The 18,636-nt window shown below is 38.4% G+C and overlaps 1 protein-coding gene across 1 annotated transcript in view; it reads right to left on the bottom strand.

Annotated features, from left to right (window-relative positions):
- The window catches only part of PIK3C2G (phosphatidylinositol-4-phosphate 3-kinase catalytic subunit type 2 gamma), a 206,949-nt gene that overhangs the window by 92,663 nt on the left and 95,650 nt on the right, over nt 1–18,636 (bottom strand). The window lies entirely within an intron of this gene.

Raw genomic sequence — 18,636 nt, 5'->3', positions numbered from 1 at the left:
CCTGGATTTAGGCCACAGTTGCCACAGCAATACATTGAGGAGAATCTGAAAATGTTTTTCTTCATCTGCCTATTGTTTGGGTAGTTCATGTCTACCAAAATGGCTTTGGATGGCTTCTGTAGCTTCTAGTTAGCTTCACAGCTGGAACAAAAAATCCCTCATGACACCATAAAACAAAATGTATGACACAGAGCTAATTCTGTGTGGTTCTGCATGCACTGAACAATCCAGATTTACACAAAACTGCAGAATTAGACCTGAGTTACACTGCAACACTCTGGTTAACTTCACTTTAAAATGTCGTATGCACTCGTTTGGGTTTGGGGTTTGGTGTTTTTTTTTGGGGGGGGGGTGTTTGTTTTTTACTTTTTTAACATACTAATACAGAACTAGCTTCAGGGAGAAAACTGAAATTGTCTTTCTACAAGGTCATTACGACTTTTGGCTGCTCATATTAGGAGCAGTTCCAGATTTTATTCATACATTCTGAGTCAGATCTGTACTTTATAATCCTAGAGTTTTCAGATTATCATTCTTATAACTCACTCTGGGCATGGGGAGGGAGGGGTTTGGTTTTTGGGAGGGAATAGGATGAGAGTGACATTGTTTTGCAAATATTATGTCATTCAAAAGAATTTATTCTGCAGAGCAGTAGATCTTGAGATGGGCTGTTAATTTTCCTATTCGCTCTGCACTCAGTTACAAGAATTTGCTTTGTTTAACAATGTCTACAGTCAAAGCTCTTATCTTTCAAGTAGAGTCTGAGGTTTTTACAGACAAGGTGCTCAGACGCCAACAGCAGAGGAAGGAAGAATGAGATTTGATGCATTGCAAATACATGTGGAGTTAATGTTTCTTTTAAGGCGGCACCACTTCTACCTTGCTGGAAGAACCTGCCTATATCCATTGTGTCTTGAGTGCAGGTAATTCAGGTACAAGAACTAGGATCCTGATCCCACATTACTTCCTGACATGTCAGTCTCTTCTGGTTCTTTACTTTCATCTGGACATCTCTGCTCTAGCTAGTGGCCCTGCTTATCTTCTTTTCCCAATATCTAACAAAGGGAACTTTTTTCAGATCACTGCCTACACAGGAATAGGGAGGTATAATGAGCCTTCAGCAGGTATTGCTTTAGGTGTTTCAGCAATGACAGTACACGGAAAGCGTAATTACAAGGTTGCAAAACACTGTTTTCAGTGGACCTCTCATATCTCACATAGTATGCTTTCAGTAAGAGAGTGACTCTTCTTTTTCTGGCAATTTGCCATGTGGCACCTCAATGCTGTACAACAACAAAGACTGCATGGATCAGCAACTTGTTACCTTTGTGCAGGTGTGTGTGTGACTGTCAAAAGAACAACTTTGAGAGAACCTCCATAGCTCAAATAAAGTAGCGTCATGAAGACTTACAGTCATTTACACTCAAAAAATATCTAACAAAACCAATTTGTTTTCAGGGAACAGAAGAGAGAGAATCAGACTTTACAATAGGGAAGTCTCTAGAGTCCCAATAACACTTTTTCATCTTTTTATGATTCTGACTCTTCTAAGGGAGAAATCTCTTCAGACTGCAGCTCTCCTTATGCATAAGGCTACTCTGCAGTCTTCTTCAAACAATATGATACCTACCATGTTTTCATTTAATTAAAGACGACCATGAGAGACAGTTCTTGTCTGCTCATTCCTGTCAGTGGCAGGACACAACAACAAGCATTTACATTGTGAAGATGAGTGTTTCCATTATCCTCATATCCCTTCTTTCTAAGCCTGTTTTCTTTCTTTCTCTCTGGTTTTAGTCTTCTTCCCCTTTTGTTGGTCTCTGTTCATTTTTTGCTCCCCCCTATATATATAGCAATAGTATCTTTTGCAAGGGTGAGAGGGGAGAGCAGAGCAGAGAAGGAAATATCTTTAGATTTCTCCTTTTTAAATACTGGTCTGGTTCTGATCTTCCTTCCATTTCACTGCGTTACTGCCACCAAATATTGGCTTTGTAAAAAGAGAAGTGGGAATTTGAAGTTAAGCTCATGTACCAGGGAAAGCTTGCTGTAAGATATTAGTAAGAGAAAAGTTTTCTTTTTCAGTTGGCCCAAGGGTATTTTCCTAGTCGACAGCTGGCCTAGTTACCATGGAAAACAGAACAGCTGGAGGGCAGGCACAGTAGGAAAGTGAGGCATAGACCTATGTGAAATTAGGTTAGCTTAATTTGCAGAGGCTTGCTGAAATTAATCTCTCATTTCAGACAGCTCTTTCATTGCTGGGTAGTAGACATTAAGTCTCATCAAGGTTTACAAGTCCATCTTAGCTGTGCTAAGACATGTCCAAGTGTGGGACCAGATCTGAATAAACTTTTGAATAAACTAAATTCCCTTTTAATGAACCCCTAACCATGAAGGTGTTACTTCTTAAGCTTTTATCAAGGAAATCTTACATGACTCTCTTTAGGTCAAACCATATAGTCTTGGGGTTAAAATTAATAGATTTTACTGTCAGAAGAATTTAAGGCAGATATAAGAATGAAAATCCATCTTGAATTCCTGATTTTACTTGCTGGGTGACTTTGGCAACATTCTTTAATATTTCTATGCTTTTGTTTTCCTTTTCAAAAGAGCAAAGGATTATTTACCTTCTCATAGGATGCTGTGTTTGTTGGTAAGCTGCTTTTAGGCCACAGAGGTAAATGCTATGGCAAATAGGTCTGTTTAATAACATTGCCACCTCCTTCCCATGTGATACTCATATAGCCAGCATTTTTCAATCATATGGGAGAAAAGAGCAGCCCTGGACATTTTTTCACTCATGAGAAAAGCACAACTAAAATTTAGTTGTTGTGATGAAAAGTTCAGCTCTAGTTCCAAGATCACAATCACATTTGTGGAATTATTATTGCAGTAAGCAGATGTCGTATCTCCATATGTCCTGAGTCAGGTAAAGAGGGGAGTATGCTCTCCAGGGGCTGTTACTGCATTGGCAGAATAAATATAGATCAGCCATCTGACACAAAATGCTACTGGGACTTTGAAATTCACTGGCTCTGCTATAGGTATCCTTCTTGCACTCAAAGTGCTGTCCTTATGCTCAGTTCACGTGAGGGTGCAGCTGGATAGTGGAGTGAGATGCAGAAATTACACTTTTCCTCCTCTCTCTGACCATACACGTGCTCACTCACTTTTAATTGCATGAATACTCCTGAATCAACCACATTTGTCCTTAGTGTACTCTGCTGAGTAAGCAAAAATCTGTGTGTGCCAAAAATTAATATGGATAAGTGCCACATTATTTCTCCCAGCAAAGCAGTGGCAGTACTCGCAGGGTGGCAGCCATTCGCGAGCCTTGCCAAGCCAGGCAAATTACTGTTTAAACCTCCTTTAAATTGCTGTTTAAAAACCTCCTGATGATAAAGCAGGGCAATAGCTGAAGACTGCATGTGTCAGCTTTAAATTGATGCAAAAAATTATATTAAAGTGCACTGTTACTTAAGTGACTTTCCATTTTCATACCATGACCAAGCAATGTACTTCTGAGTGACACACAGAACAAAGCACTGACAATTGCAAGAATATTTGCTGCGGTGGCTGCTTAAATTCATTTCAACTAACTGCCCTATCAACAAAAACACATACATGAGATCTGTGGGTTATGCAAGTCACTCAAAAGCTGGCTAAGCAGTACCGTTAGACAAGTTTAATTAATAAAAATGCTTCTCCTGATAGAAATCATCACACACAATGGAATGACATTGTGGAGAAGGTAAAGTAGAAGAATAAATACTGACTTCTAATACCAGACTCAACAACGGAAATGCTACAGGTCAAAGCAGAAATTAGCTGAGCTAGGTAAGCAGAGTTTTATTAGCCGTCATTATGCCAAGCCCTAAAGAAGCATTGAAATCTTGTTTACTGTCTGGCCTCCTCTGTGCCCAGTGCTCACAGGGTAATTATTACAGATAGTAATGCCCTATTTCCTGGACAGAACCCTACTTCCCTTGCTGATGTACAAACAAGGTCTTCCCTCAGTTAAAAATGTATAATGTGTTACAGCACTCATGATGGGGGTCTGTTCTTTAAGTTAATCCATGCCCTGTTCAATCCCTTCTGTGTTAGCCAAGATGGCAGCTGTCACACTAAAGCTAATGAGCCTGATTAATATCAATTCAGTAAATTAAATTTTTTCCAGACATCAGATAATTTTGTACTAATCCAGACATTTATACCCATTTAATATCAGCTGACATAACATAATTTCTCATTTAACACTAATTGAAAACTACTGGTTTCTTATTCCAAAGAGCATTTGCTGTCACTTATAACTTATGGGGTTTTATACAGCTATTTTTCAAATATCATCATAAAATTTTATGTTTTCTGCCTAGTTGCAGAACTTTTATACCCAAGCATGTGACTGGTGATGTGGGCAGAATGGTACAATCAGGTAATTTCTCTTAAAGGTTTTCATTTCAGCAATTTTTCTTCATATATATTTTACATTATATATTTGTAAAACTTCTGATTGAAACAAATTAATAAAAGTATAAGAAGCAAGTCTTCATTTAAAGCATTGTTGAACTTAGACCCTACAGTTTGGTTTTTTTGTTTGCTTGTTTGGTTTTTTTACTAAATAATTCTGGGTTTGTTCATCTTGCCTTCAGGTTTGGTTTCTTCAGATGCTACAGAAGAAAGTGCACGTCCTTACTGCTATGCCATTTGCTCTTCTCTAACATAAAAGATAAAATCCCTCACTGGCTACAATTGAATGTCAATATTTATATATCAAGGAACTGACAAGAGGTAGGAGAAAGCATACTTCATTTCACTCCTGGGTGAAAGACAGTATTAACCTTTGTGTGATGGAGTGTTTGCAGTGGCCTAACACTGTCATCACTGATGGCAAGTGGAATTCCTTGGGGCTGAACATATCATTTGAGCATTCTTGTCTGTCTGGGATCCTATCCCATGGTTTTCACCATGATACTATCTTTCAGCTGTAACATGACCTGGTTGGACACTACAGAAAGTTACTGATGAAAATCTCCATCCAACAGATGATACCTAGTACCAAGTCGCTTATTTAGGAAACACTCATTCTCAATCCTGCTTAAGATGAGAGCACCCTTTCTGCAAGACATTATCTAAGGACCACCCTGATGGCTCAAGAATTGAAGGACTGTGGAAATTGAATCAGTAAACAAGCCAAGCCAATTACAGAATCCATTTGTAACTTACAGAAACATGTAACGTCTGATGTCAGGAGGGACCTGAGGAGGTCCTCTGGTCTGTCTCCTGTTCAGAGCAAAGCTAGCTCTGATATTGGATAAGGTTGTTCAGAAGGCTTGGCCTCAGCAGCAGGTTGGGAGAGTTCCTGAGACAGGGGAAGGGACAGAGGTGCAATTTGACCGTATGATGATGAGTCCCCAGAACATGAGGCTGTTTCAAAAGATATGACAGGCAGGCCTTCAAGGATACAGTGGTTCACCTTCAGAAGACTTAAAATTCTGTTGACCATCATAACTTTTTGGAAATAGGAACATGAATAAGTGGGCAAAGAGCTGCATTTCTAAGTTCTGAACGTCACTCTGGTCTGCCTTCAGTCCCATCAACTGCACTGCAACTGAAAGGCAAGTTCTAGCAAGTACTTCTAGCTGCAGCCCAGCTGTCACAGAACAGCAAATACTTCAAAATTTCTGTGATATAGATTAAATTTAGGGTACAAAGTCACCACATTATTCTTTACACTATCTAAACCACATAATCCAGAATTACCCTTGGGTACAGAATAGCAGAGATTGGGGTTTTGCCTATGCCACTGCCTGGACAACATTCTCTTGCTTGTTTGCAATGCAAAAAATGTAAGAGTTTTCTCTGAATTAACAGCTGACTATTTAGTTACCACTAATTGGCCTACAGTCTTCCAGGTTCTTAGAAAAGCTATGTCAGGCAAGGGAGGACAGTTCAGTCAGAGTCAGGATTTGTGTGAAATGATGAAGTATAAGTCTCCAGTGGCTCCTCTGAAAGGGAAGTTGATGGCTATTTTCTAGAATCAATAACTTAAGACTGAGATAGAAGCACAGAGTGGTTACATGTCTAGGCACAAGGGTCTCCAGAGGAACATGTAGCAATATAGGCAATCAAATCAAAATTACGGTATATACAGAGGGGAGAGTAACAGCACAGGTTATACTTGGGAATAATGCTTTTTTGTGGAAGCAGTTCTAAGATCTCCCAGTTCTCTCGGGAGGTCTTCACCTGAATTTAAACTTCACAGCTGGGAAAAATTAACTCTTACTTCTTAGAGAACACAGCAGAACTATGTTACTTACTGTAGTACTTATCTCTGCTCTCCTCTTGCTTTTCTGCCTCCCTCCTCCTATAAAGATATTTTGCTTTGCTATCCTTCTCAGTTCCCTCAGTGACTACCAGTGACTACTCTTTACCCCTTAGCCTGCCTAAAATTTCTGTTGCAACACTTCAGACATAGTTCCACACTTTTGTGCAGACACTGGGAACATTGTGGCAATTTCCTCCTTTTCCAAAGCAGTGAAGACTGCTCAGACTTCTAAGCCTGGGAGAAGAATTGGGATCCTGAAGCAGGAGAGACAGAAAAGTTTGTGGAGCAGGATGGAGGGAATTCCCAGTTTCAACCCTTTCAACTCCCCGTAGCATGCTGCTTTGCACGTTACATCCTCTACCCATTTCCAAGTGAATCCTGAAGAAAGCTTTCAGCTTCCAAAAAGGAAACACCATAGATAAGATTATAAAGACTACATGCAGGAAAGCATGTGCACCAGTGTATGTGTATCTGTGAATATAAGAACACCACTGCATACATGTGAGAGCGCACTGGTCTGGAAACGGAGAGCAAGGAGGCCTTGAGGGAACAGTTATTTTAATTTCACTGGATGATAGACTGTGAACAATTGCTGGGGGAAGCTGACCATGAAAACTGAGCACTTCTGTGGGAAAAAAGGTTTTGGGTTTTTTTTATATGTACTTGGATATAAGTCCTGCTACACAAGCTAGAAAAATGAAGAGTAAGAAGCATAAAACAGGATTTTTTGGAGAGATATGTTGAGGGCTGCTTTGTTGTTTACACTGAAATATTTAGAGTCACCTTTTATGTCTAAGGATTTGAACTCTCCAAGCCATTTATTAGAAGAGATGAGAAAGGAAATCTCAGTTTGTGAGATAGGGATGCTGCCTATTCAAAGAGATCATCCACTTGTGTATGTGCCATTGCTTCTTTCTTTAAGTGACTATTTAATTTTTGTTACTATGTTATATTATTTTAATACCTATCTCAGTGCACTCTCTCCTCTAATGAGGAGGAATTTACTATTCTTAGTTTTACTAACAAGACGGTTCATTTACTTGCTCATTCACTATGGTTTATCTAGATCCTTATAAGGGAAGCAAGAACAGTCAGCAGCAGAGAAATCCTTTTTCTAGTTTGGGCCAGGCAATGTCTAAAAGCCATCTCCTAAAACATCTTAAAATTGATCACCTCTGCAGTTCTTCTCATCATTAATAATACTAACAAAAGATGTTGGCTTTACTTCCATGTCTGTTTATGCACACAACAGAACCTGCACTACTCTAGAACTGCAAATGCTCCAGTGCGCTTTGCTTGCGTAGCTCAACCACACCTTGGAAATCTGGTCCTCTATTTTTTTTTTTCTGATGAGACCAACAGCCAGCACGTTATTTTGCTACTGTCTACTAAAACCCTGAACTGAATAGAAACAAAGTATAAATAGAAACAAATTTGTATTCACTTTTTAAAATTTTCAGTGGAGGTAATTTGTATTAGCTCTTTGAAAGAAAGATAGACAAATGAAAAACAATAGCTACTTCAGCACTGAAGTTTTGATCAAATTTACAACCAAATAATTTCCTGTATACACGCTGCCAGCAAATTATCCAGTCTTAAACCCCACCCTCCACTTAATGACACCTTTTTTTATTTTTTTTAATTTTTTTAACATAAGCAAATGGGTTTTCCCTCAAGTAAGAGCCATCAGTGAAGAGCAGCCAGGTAACATACTGCACAGATGAGATACCAATGGTATTTCAGAAATCGTTATGTTTAAAAGATGGTGTGTTTTCAAGCTAAGAAGTAAGAGAATCCTGGTTTAGGATTGAGCAATTCAGATGAACACCAAGAGGAGATGTACCTGATATAAAAACTTTTGTTTTAGGGATTTTCTTAAAATATGCATTGCATCTCCTCTAAGTTGAGTTGAAAAAATGCTGGTGACTTGCTTTAGAATGAATGTGATAATTTTCAACAGTGTATGGTGCGGGGGTGGGTGGGGGGGGATAAATAATTCAAAATAGCTCAATGTGGCACTCACTGGGTTACCTCAGCCACAAGTCTCTACTTTCATATCTCCAGTGACTAGCATAAGTATTAAGACTTTTTTTCAACTTCATCTGTCACTTCACATACCATCTGAATGTTTGCATCTAACCTCAGTGTTTCTGTGAAAAGCTTTGATTTTGATGAACATTTTTCAAAGAAGTTCAGTGAAAAATTCTTAACTACTTTACATTAATTTTTCAGCTACCCAGTATTGATGTAATATTGTAATAAAATATCTCTGAATATCTTTATATAGGAATAATGGCCTTTCAGAGACAAAAGTCAATGCTTGTAGCTTGATTTTCTTTCTGAAGCGAAGAAATAATGTCATGAACTTTACCAAACAGTATTCTGTGTATTTGATAGACACCACAGTAAAAGCTAAAGAACAATTCAGCTGTCTGTCTTTTGACTGAGATGTCTACTGCTTGTATGAACTACTGGGTAGAATTTTACAGGCTTTAGATTTGGAAGTAATCTTAATTCTTTTAGATTTACTGGTCACTTTCTATTATTTAATTCAAGGGTCCAACATACATCAGTTTCAACCAAGTGGGCTCTTTGCCAAGAAAACACCGAGTCAGATGATGTGAGGCATGGTCCATTGCAGAATTCTCTTGCTTAAAAGGAGATTATTACAACATGTTAGCAGTGTTGTTCAAGCAAAAGAGCCACGCAAAGACAACTCATCTGACAGTTCTTTCTTTCCTCTTTCAGCTTATTTTTAATTTGGTCCCCATCCAAATGACAACATTATGATTACAGACCAACTTACCATTTTATATGGATGAGCATTCAGAAAGCAATTAATGCTTACAGAAATATTTTCCAACAGCAAGGGTTTTATGAATTTAATCTTGACATACTCATCATCTGCAAATACTAAAAAATACTGAATTATAATAATACTGCACTGTTGACCTGGTAAGACCTTTCATCAATCCTTCCCACTGTCCTCCCTAGAAATATTGCCTTTTATTCTAGTTTTTTCTATCATTTTAAAAACTGTTAATAATTATATTTGGTTTTGCATTAGGGACTTCTTAGAAAAATTCCCATTAGTCACAAAGTAATTTTCTGTTAAATCATGTACTGATGGAACATATTCAACGAAGTCTAATTCATGATTCTCCTTTTTCTAATCTTTCAGTCATTTAGACAAAGGTCCAAGGCCCAGCTTTCATTCTGGTGGAGAATGATGATTAAACCTAAAAATATTAACCACAGAAACATACAACTGACAGCAACATTAAGATGACCAATAATTCATTACACTGAATGTCCTGTATCCACTTGAAGTCTCTCTCTGTTTATTCATACTCTTCCTTAAAGATGTCACCAAAAGTGTTCAGAAAAAGGAATGATTTACTAAACTCAAACCTGTGAGATAAGCCTGTAATCAATTGCATGAAAGACTCCCAACATATCAATCCAAGAAACTCAGAGCCTGCCCTGCATTTATTCAAGTTACGCGGTAAGAACTTTGCAACACACATTCAAAGAAAAATGGATTGAAAACAACTCTCTGGGTTACCTCAAGACAAATTTTGCCAAAAACTGGTTTAAAGAGCTATAGTGCAAACACAAAAGCTTGCTAAGCTGGAGAGAGAAAAAGACCTATAACAGAACAAGACTTATAAAATGTTTTACATAATCTGATGCAATTTCAAAACATCTGCAGATTCATTTTGTGTACTATAGTTGCCATTTATAGAAAAAAAGCTTTATACAAAGGAGTTCATAATGAAATCGTTTCCAAACATTCACAAAAGGTAAGAACTGAAAGTGCAAGCATGAAATGCAAAGCAAATAAACTTTTTAGACATTATATCTGACAAATGTAAAGTAAGGTGTCCTCTCCTAGTATTTCCTCTCTGCAATCAGAGTCAGGTAGCACCAGGACTTTGTAGCACAGCAGCAGCCTGCTGGAAGACCCCTCTCAACTGCAGGATCGCTCTCGCCTGCAGAAGGCAACATGTCACCAGTGAAACACACCACCAGCTGCTCAGCTGAGAATCACAGGAGCTTCTCCATGCTGTTCACTTCCCAACTGAAGATTTTACTCTCCAAAATAATTACAGCCCGATTTGGGAATTTTGCATCCCCTCTAAGTTGCAGCTACTGTTATTATTTATGATTTGGACATTTCAGATTATTAAAGTAGGTCACTCTTCATGTATTGGCCTAGCTCAATGAATACCTAAAGCGAATTTCAGTGTAAAGACATAGCTTCATGGTTTACTTTCAGTCATCTTTTTCCAGCAGTCTTTTGCAGTATAAAAAACAAAACAACACCTCCATATCCATCAAATTCATGACTGAAAATTATGCATTTGAAGTGACAGTACTAGATGAATGTTTTGTCAAAAGCTTTCCTGATTTATTACTACTCTGGTTTACATCCCCAAATGTTTCTCTGGGAGAAGTAAAGATTATGTGAGGTATTCGTCAGGAAAGATTTTTGAAGGAAGCAACAATAAAACATTTTTAATGGGAAAAAGATGAAAGGCACAGATGAAAGCCTAGTGTGACATCTGCACAGAGCCCTGCTCTGAATCTTTTCCTCAGCAACACTGGCTCCGCTTCCTCAGTCCTGTTCAACTCCACAAGTCGGTCATTACAGTCCATCACATCCCAGCATCAGAGACAAAGTAAGACCACCAAAACGGTCTGTTCAATCCTTTCTACAGAGGATAGCCAAAAGACAACACCCATCTTTCATATTCAGTTACATTATTGGAGGAGTTATGATAGATATGACTCGAAGCTAGTAGGGAGTTTTCCAGCATAACTGAAAAACTAGGTTTGTCAGCTTCAACATTTTTAAATGTAAAAGGAGACAAACCAAAAATAAATCAGACAAGCAATGTTCGGAAAAACAATGTACTGAAGAACATTTTCCTTAGTGCTACCTTATAAATCATGAAGCTGCTAAAAGAATTAAGGCCAGTTGCTCTTTCCTTTTTTTTTCTTTTTATTTTCAGAAATCTTCCACCTTTTTTATCTTTTCAACTCTAAGTAGGTTCACTTGTATGTATACATAGTGCTGTGTTATTTCATTACAGTAACACGCACTGATAATTTTGGCATTTGCAGACTCTTTTATGTTGCACTTGACAATGTTAATCCTCAAATATGATTTTTGGCATGGAATTTCCTCTGTTCCAAAGGGGGGACACACACACAGTTATCTCTATGTTCAGTAACTTATTTAGCAGTAGCTGAATATTTGCCTGCACAAATGCAATTAATGATGTAAACGATCATGCTTCACTCCATTCTCATCTTGATATGTGACCACAAGGGTGCCTTACCTCTTCCTTTTCATGCTTGCACCCAATTTAGAAAAACACATAGCATTCCTAGATTTCTAAATATTCAAGAACACATTTGTTCTGCTAAGAATCATTAGAATAACTAAAACCAGACACACGCACAACTATGTTATTTATGTCCTTTATCAAGGATTCACCAGATTTGTAATTTAGTGAATATGACACAAAAGGTGTAGCTTTGTTTGCTTTATTAATTTTTAAAAGGATTTTTTTTAAAAAAAGTGGTAATTTTTAACAGAGTGGGAAAACTAACTCCTTAATATGTAAAATGTTAAAATGTCACATTTAGGTACTTTGTTAACGTTTCCCAGTAGTGTTTGCAATTTGATTTTTAATTCTTTGGAATTTATTTTCATTTTCCTTTTATTTAGAAGTTTAAAAGTTTAAAGTGTTTATTATTTCAGTCAGAATATTTCAATTTATAAAGAGAAATCATAGCATCTGCAACATCTTCGCTCTTTGGTAAATAAATGCTACATCCAAAGCCATTTAAATTCAATAAGTGAACTTAGTTCTAGCAAGACATGTCACACTTAGTCCCAGAGAATAACTGCCTGATTAAAAGCCCAGTAAAGTTAATAGAAAGAGTCTCATAAACTGCAAATAAGTACAGACTCAGACTTCTTTCTTTTGTACACAGAACAGTATAGACAGCAACTTTACAAATATTCCTACTAAAGGGTAGAACACCTGCCAACATGCCTGTAGCTTTGCCTGAAAGTATTCTTTCTAGCGTGCAAACCAGGCTTTTCGATTGTCTCAGTCAATGTCAGTCTGTGCTTTAGAGGACACCTAGAAGATGAAGTAGGAGACCCATGGAGAACTTCCCGGACCTGGAGCCAAACGGCACAGAGGTAGCAGGGCGAGTTCCCTCTCCAGCACACACACAGACTGAGCCTTCGCTCCCCACCACTGGGCTTTGGGTCTCCCTGGTGCTCTGCCTGCTGCACCCTGTGGTCATAAGGTACAATTCTCTGGGGGTGCATTTGAGCCCATAGCTTCAGAAGTACTGTGATGGTTATGTTAGAGTCCACAAATGGTCGAGAGATTAAAAGACACTGAGGGTCAGCGTTACCTGCCTCGGATCGTTCACAGGAGCATGCAAGTATGGGTAGAGCAGTGTTGCAGGACAGAGTGTGCCAAAGCTGGGGCACTTTTGCCCATCTTGTCTTCTAGGGGTCGTTCCTGGAGTGAACTATTCCCAAACTGTGTTCCAGTGCTATCTTGGAGAAAGCAGTCCAAAACAGGGTCAGAGAAGAAAGCAGCAGCTATAAATTATGGCAGACAAAAAAACTAGCACTTGGTCTTGCTCCCTGGTCCTCTTTTCTTGAGCAGCATTGACAAACCGAGGGTAGCTAGACATTGAGAGTAGCTAGTACCTCCTTTCCCAGTCCCAGCTGTGGTAATAGCCAGTTCACTCCTCTTTTTTTAGAGGTGGAAAAAGGTGCATCTAAAATAGTTTTTTCTTAAAATCTAAAATGTGTTGAATTAAATGTAAGATGGGGTTTTGCTGATTTAAACATAGCATTTGCCCACTAAGTCTGCAAATACTGAAGGTCAAAACTAACAGAGTTACGTTACTTCTTTGTGCTGCTTCACAACAAAATCTCTTTGTTTTGTGTGACACCATTTTTTTTCTGAAAACAGTGAAAGTCTGTAAAGTTGGAAACAAAATAATTGTCTGTCTGTTTTCCAAGGCAGTAATCCAAGTCCCACATGGCTAATAATGAAGCACTTAGCACAGTAGACAGTTGAATCATTTTCTCACAAAAATAATGTTCTAATGGTGTTATTTACTATATATATAAGTAACTAGAGAAAAAGAAGGTCTCCAAATTATTGGCATTTCATAGGTAAGAATTATGAGTTCAGAACTAAAATCGCCAGATGTAAACCCATTCTGTGGTTGAGGTCCTCTACAGCCCAAAATATAATGATGATCACTTCAAGTACTCTGAATTCAGATGAGATTTATAATCATCACTTGGTCGAATGACACGTTCCCATGGTTTAACCCCAGCCAGCAACTAAGCACCACTTAGACCCTCACCTCCCTCATAGTGGGATGGGGGAGACAATCAGAAGGATCAAAGTGAGAAAATGCGTAGGCTGACACAAAGACACTTTAACAGGTAAAGCAAAAGCCGCGCACACAAGCAAAGCAAAACAGGGAATTTATCCACCACTTCCCATGGGCAGGCAGGAGTTCAGCCATCTCCAGGACAGCAGGGCTCCAGCACCCATAACGGTGACTTGGGGAGACAAACACCATCACTCCCAACGTCCCCCCCTTCCTCCTTCTTCCCCCAGCTTTCTATGCTGAGCATGACGTCCTATGGTCTGGAATACCCCTTGGGTCAGTCGGGGTCAGCTGTCCCGGCTGTGTCCCCTCCAACTCCTTGTGCCCCCCCAGCCTCCTCGCTGGTGGGGTGAGGAGCAGAAAAGGCCTTGGCTCGGTGTGAGCACTGCTCAGCAGTAACGAAAACGTCCCTGTGTTATCAAGATTGTTTTCAGCACAAATCCAAAATACAGCCTCATAGTAGCTACTATGCAGAAAATTTACTCTATCCCAGCCAAAACCAGCACACATGTTACCCTCAGAAGGTTTGTAAGATTGAGCAGCTCCAGACTTGAACTCAAATCCTAAGGCAGACTAGCAAAACAACTGATCAAACATCTATCAGGACTGGCTATTCACGTGTTTAAAGTTACATATATGATTAAGTGATCTTTTGATTCTGATCAATAAGAAGGACCTAATTAACACAAAACAAAATAGACCTCTTTTGTATTTACATTAATGTCATTTTAATGGGTTGGGCTTTTCAGCCTGCTCTACACAGTTATTTAGTAAGTTCATTAATAATTAGCAGACTTGATAACTTCTGACTGTGGGAGAAACACCATAATGTGGGAAGAGACAGAGCTGGAGGATGGCTGCCTGTTTAATGTTCAGATAATTAAGAGATTTGGACATATGAGCATCTGCTTGATTTATTCCTTCTTTTGAAGTCTTCAAGTAAATTATGTTTAATGTAGACCAGTTTTGACAAAGAAAAATATATTTCCTTTTAGAAAAGATAAAGCAATAATCTACTGTTCCAATACTGGAGTGCAGAATGAAACTAAGTGTTGACAATTTTGGAAAACATAGTATTGAGGGATAAACCTCCCAATAGTAGAGAATTTAACTGGGTTCTTTTTAAACTTTTTTGCATTGGCTATGTTCTTTTTGCTTCTTATAGTTCTTCATTATATAGAAAAAGAAACAGAAGTAAAATATTATGTTCCAGCCTTGAAATCAATAGTCTAATTCACATTGCTTTCAGTGTGCTGGATTTCACTAAGAGCTCCTTTTTAATCTCACATTCTTACTCATCAACAAGATGTGGACTGGAAAAGATAAAAGACTACTCCCTTTTGGTCGTCCGTCAAAATGTAGTTGAGAAATGCTGCAAACTAAGAAAGTTCTATAAAGTTTCAGTGACTTAGCAGACAAGCTACACAAGGACGTTTTGCCTTCAGCAAGGATTTCATCTGACTTACTCTTTTCTTGAGCTAAGCATACCACATTCTCATGCTCCGCCAAAATTTACCAGCACTTGTACTCTTCCATGACAATGCAACCTGTTTCTTAGCACCACCTTCAAGCAGATGCCACAGGTCCTAGAGGACACTATATTTCTCCCCATTATTTAAATCCTCCTGTGGAAGGCAACCATCTGTGAGACATAGTCCTGGCCACCTGCTGCCCCAGCCAGCTGTTTCGGTCATATACTGCAGCTGCCACATGTGAAAGTAGCTAAAAGCCAAAAACACTCAAGCAAGTGGGAAACCGATTGGCAGGCTGCCAGAGACAGAGGGGTGGATTAAAACTCTAGCACAAAAGCTGACAAAAACCCCTTGTGTGTGAAACGCAGTAGCAAGAAGATAAACAGAGACTTTCAGCAAGCAGAAGGTCCCAAGGGGGCTCAGCAGGTTTCTTTCCCCTCAAGCAACTTTTCTGCTTTGCTAGAACCAGTTTAATAACTTCTCTTCTCACCATAGCTCCAGGGAATGGGAAAACTTGCTCCAGCCTTCTCCCCTCCCAGGAACTCTGATGGGAAAAGACTAGAATCAGAGTGAATTTCCAGAAGACAGAGGAGCAGGGTAAATGTTCCCCATGCCTCATGGACATTAGAAAATCTTGAAATAAGACTAAAAGGGGATTTAAGTGGTACATGGGTCCTGTGCTGGCACTGTATGTGTGGGCAATTTTTAGTCTCCTTGAGAAGGGGAGTGCATTCAAAAGTACCAATGAGGAGTTGAAACTCTGATGGGTGCAGAAGGCCCAAATTCCTCAAGAATTTGGAGAACAGAAAAGTCACACATGATTAAAAACCCCCCAAACACACAAAAGGTGTAAGGTCAATTACCTTTTCACTCTAAATAGCAGAATTAATGGGACAAATCTACAGTGGATACAAGCAAAGAACAGACTGAAGCTATCCTGATTTACAACAGCTAAAGATGTGTCCCAGGAATGAATATTCTAGCTGTTCTGTCCACCTTTGCCAATTACTGTCCCAGAATTTTTAAATAAAATCTTCAGACAAACTTATCACTGCTTGATGGAAAGGAGTTAATTTACTATCCAACATTAATATTAAAAAGGTGATGAGCTGGTACATCACTGTTGGGTAGCTGCTTATCTCTGGTGTGCAGGGAAATTGAGTCAATTTTAAATAACTGAGATATTATAAATTATATTTGTCATTAAAATAAGTTAGTGTTGACAGTCACCACCATTTCTGGTAACTAGTTTCTAGATTTACAATAGTGTTGTAAAACATGGAAGTTAAAATCAGTTGACTTTTCCCCTGTGGTTCTGAAATCACATCACCAGTTTTCTGAATTACATTAGAGTCTTCTTTTCCAAGTTTTATTTTGGGTGGGTACACTGTGCACAATGTTGTTTTATTTAATAGTGGAATGGTAATGTTATTCATTACAATTAAAAATAAACATAATCTTGTTAGTGAAGTTTGTTTTTACCAGTCCTGGCTTCTTGATTGCTAATTTGGTAATGAAACAGAATGCAACACTTGAGAATGTTACCTAATTGCATTTCTTAAAAGAAGTTATGTGAGTGTACATGCACACATGTGTTCCCCACATTATTAAATCATTGAGCTTATTTCTAAAATCTCTTTAGAGATAAGTGGAAGAAAAACTCTGTTTTCCATTACTTTTATAAGGACTGAAATTCAATTTATGAAGTAAAGGAAAGCCTTTATTAATTAGTTAAGGCTTTATTAATAAAAACTATGAAATTACTGTTAAATTTTCTAAATAGAATTTATGACTTGGGAAACTGCCTTTTAAAATACTGGAACAAGAATATGAATAATTACATAAATTGAAATGTTAGGTAGAAAACAGTTTACTACTGAAGAACATGGTGCAGCAGAGTAACCAAAGGAAAAAGACTGTATAGTGTGACAAATACAAGAAGCAAAATTTTAAGAGATGTGTGCCATATTAAAGTTCTCAGTTTAGATTGAAACATTTGAACAAAAAGCCTAAATAAAAGCGGTACCCAGCATGAACAGGGCTACTACCAGCTGAAAGGCAGAGAATACAGTGAACATTGAGGAATATTCTATTTGATGTGGGTATGTATAGTTGTGCCATATCTTAAGCTATATACTAAATAAATGTATTTTGCCACATCAAATTGTACTGTGCCAGATAAGGATATCTATTATTCAGGATGGGAATATCTCCTCTATATTACCCAAGATTATAATATTAGACAGCTTGCACAAAAATTGGGGAAAAAAAATGGGGATCTACACAGGTCTACGCTGCAAAGTAAAGATGAAGATGACTGCAGATACTTAGTCATTTTTCTTCTCAGAAGAAGAGAGGAGTTAAAGAAAACACGGGCAAACCAATGACGTTCCCACTGTCCATTGAACTCCAGCAATCATTTCTAATTGTACAGGAAAACTACCACCTCTCTGGGCACATTTAAGAACTCCAGACTGGACATTTTATATCCAGTATGACTAAGTTTAACATTAGATTGTAGAAATAGTCTCAGGCATATTTCAGGCACTGTCAGAAAAACGGCTTGCTAAATGTGGTTCCTCTTCATTTGACAGATATGCTCATTAGGCATGTTATTGTTATCCTACTCATTTCAGTGAAACAAACACATTCATAATTCAGTTTTATCCTCACTAACACTTCCAGAGATCATGCAGGTATGAAAGCATGATCTATGCTCTTTCTGACCTCACACTTCATCAACCAAATGATTACATTTCAAGTTGTCTTTCCTTTGCAGGGAGGAAAGCCTTTGCTTTAAGGGGTCTGAACCAGTGAAGCTGTAAATGAAAGTTCAGTTCACCCATCATCACTAAACATGAAAAAAAAAACCAACCCAACCCACAACAGTTTGATTTTCAGATCACAGGGCAGTTGTTCAGACAGCAGAAAGCCACATTCCTATTCAGAGCACCTTGAAGTAACAGCACAGCAAACAGAATAACCACCACATGCAATAATACAATTACAGAGGTCTTTATACGGTAAAGGTAGATGGTGAACGGCAGTTACTGTCAGGACTGGTACATCTCCATAATCACAAGAAGGAACGATTGGAAACTCTACCATCACAAGTCAGACTGATATGCTAAGGGGTAAAAGATACACTTTGACACATGTGAGAAGTCTGACAACTTCAGGAGAGGTCAGAGAAATCGGAAAAGCAGGATCCCTTATAAGTAAGCCAATGCTGCTTGGAGCTTGCAAATTTTAAGGAAGACTATTTGGCTCAAACCAGAAAATGCAGAAAAATACAAATGGTATCTTACTTCAGTGAACCAAACTTCCCCCAATCCCTCCTGCGAGGTGCAGGATGAAGGCAGATAATTAGGTCTTTTATACAATTTACTCATACCC

Source organism: Buteo buteo, chromosome 19, assembly GCF_964188355.1.
Source record: "Buteo buteo chromosome 19, bButBut1.hap1.1, whole genome shotgun sequence".
NCBI classification, from domain to species: Eukaryota; Metazoa; Chordata; class Aves; order Accipitriformes; family Accipitridae; genus Buteo; species Buteo buteo.
The sequence above is the reverse complement of the archived record's forward strand: the minus strand, read 5'-3'. Positions and strand labels throughout refer to the sequence as shown.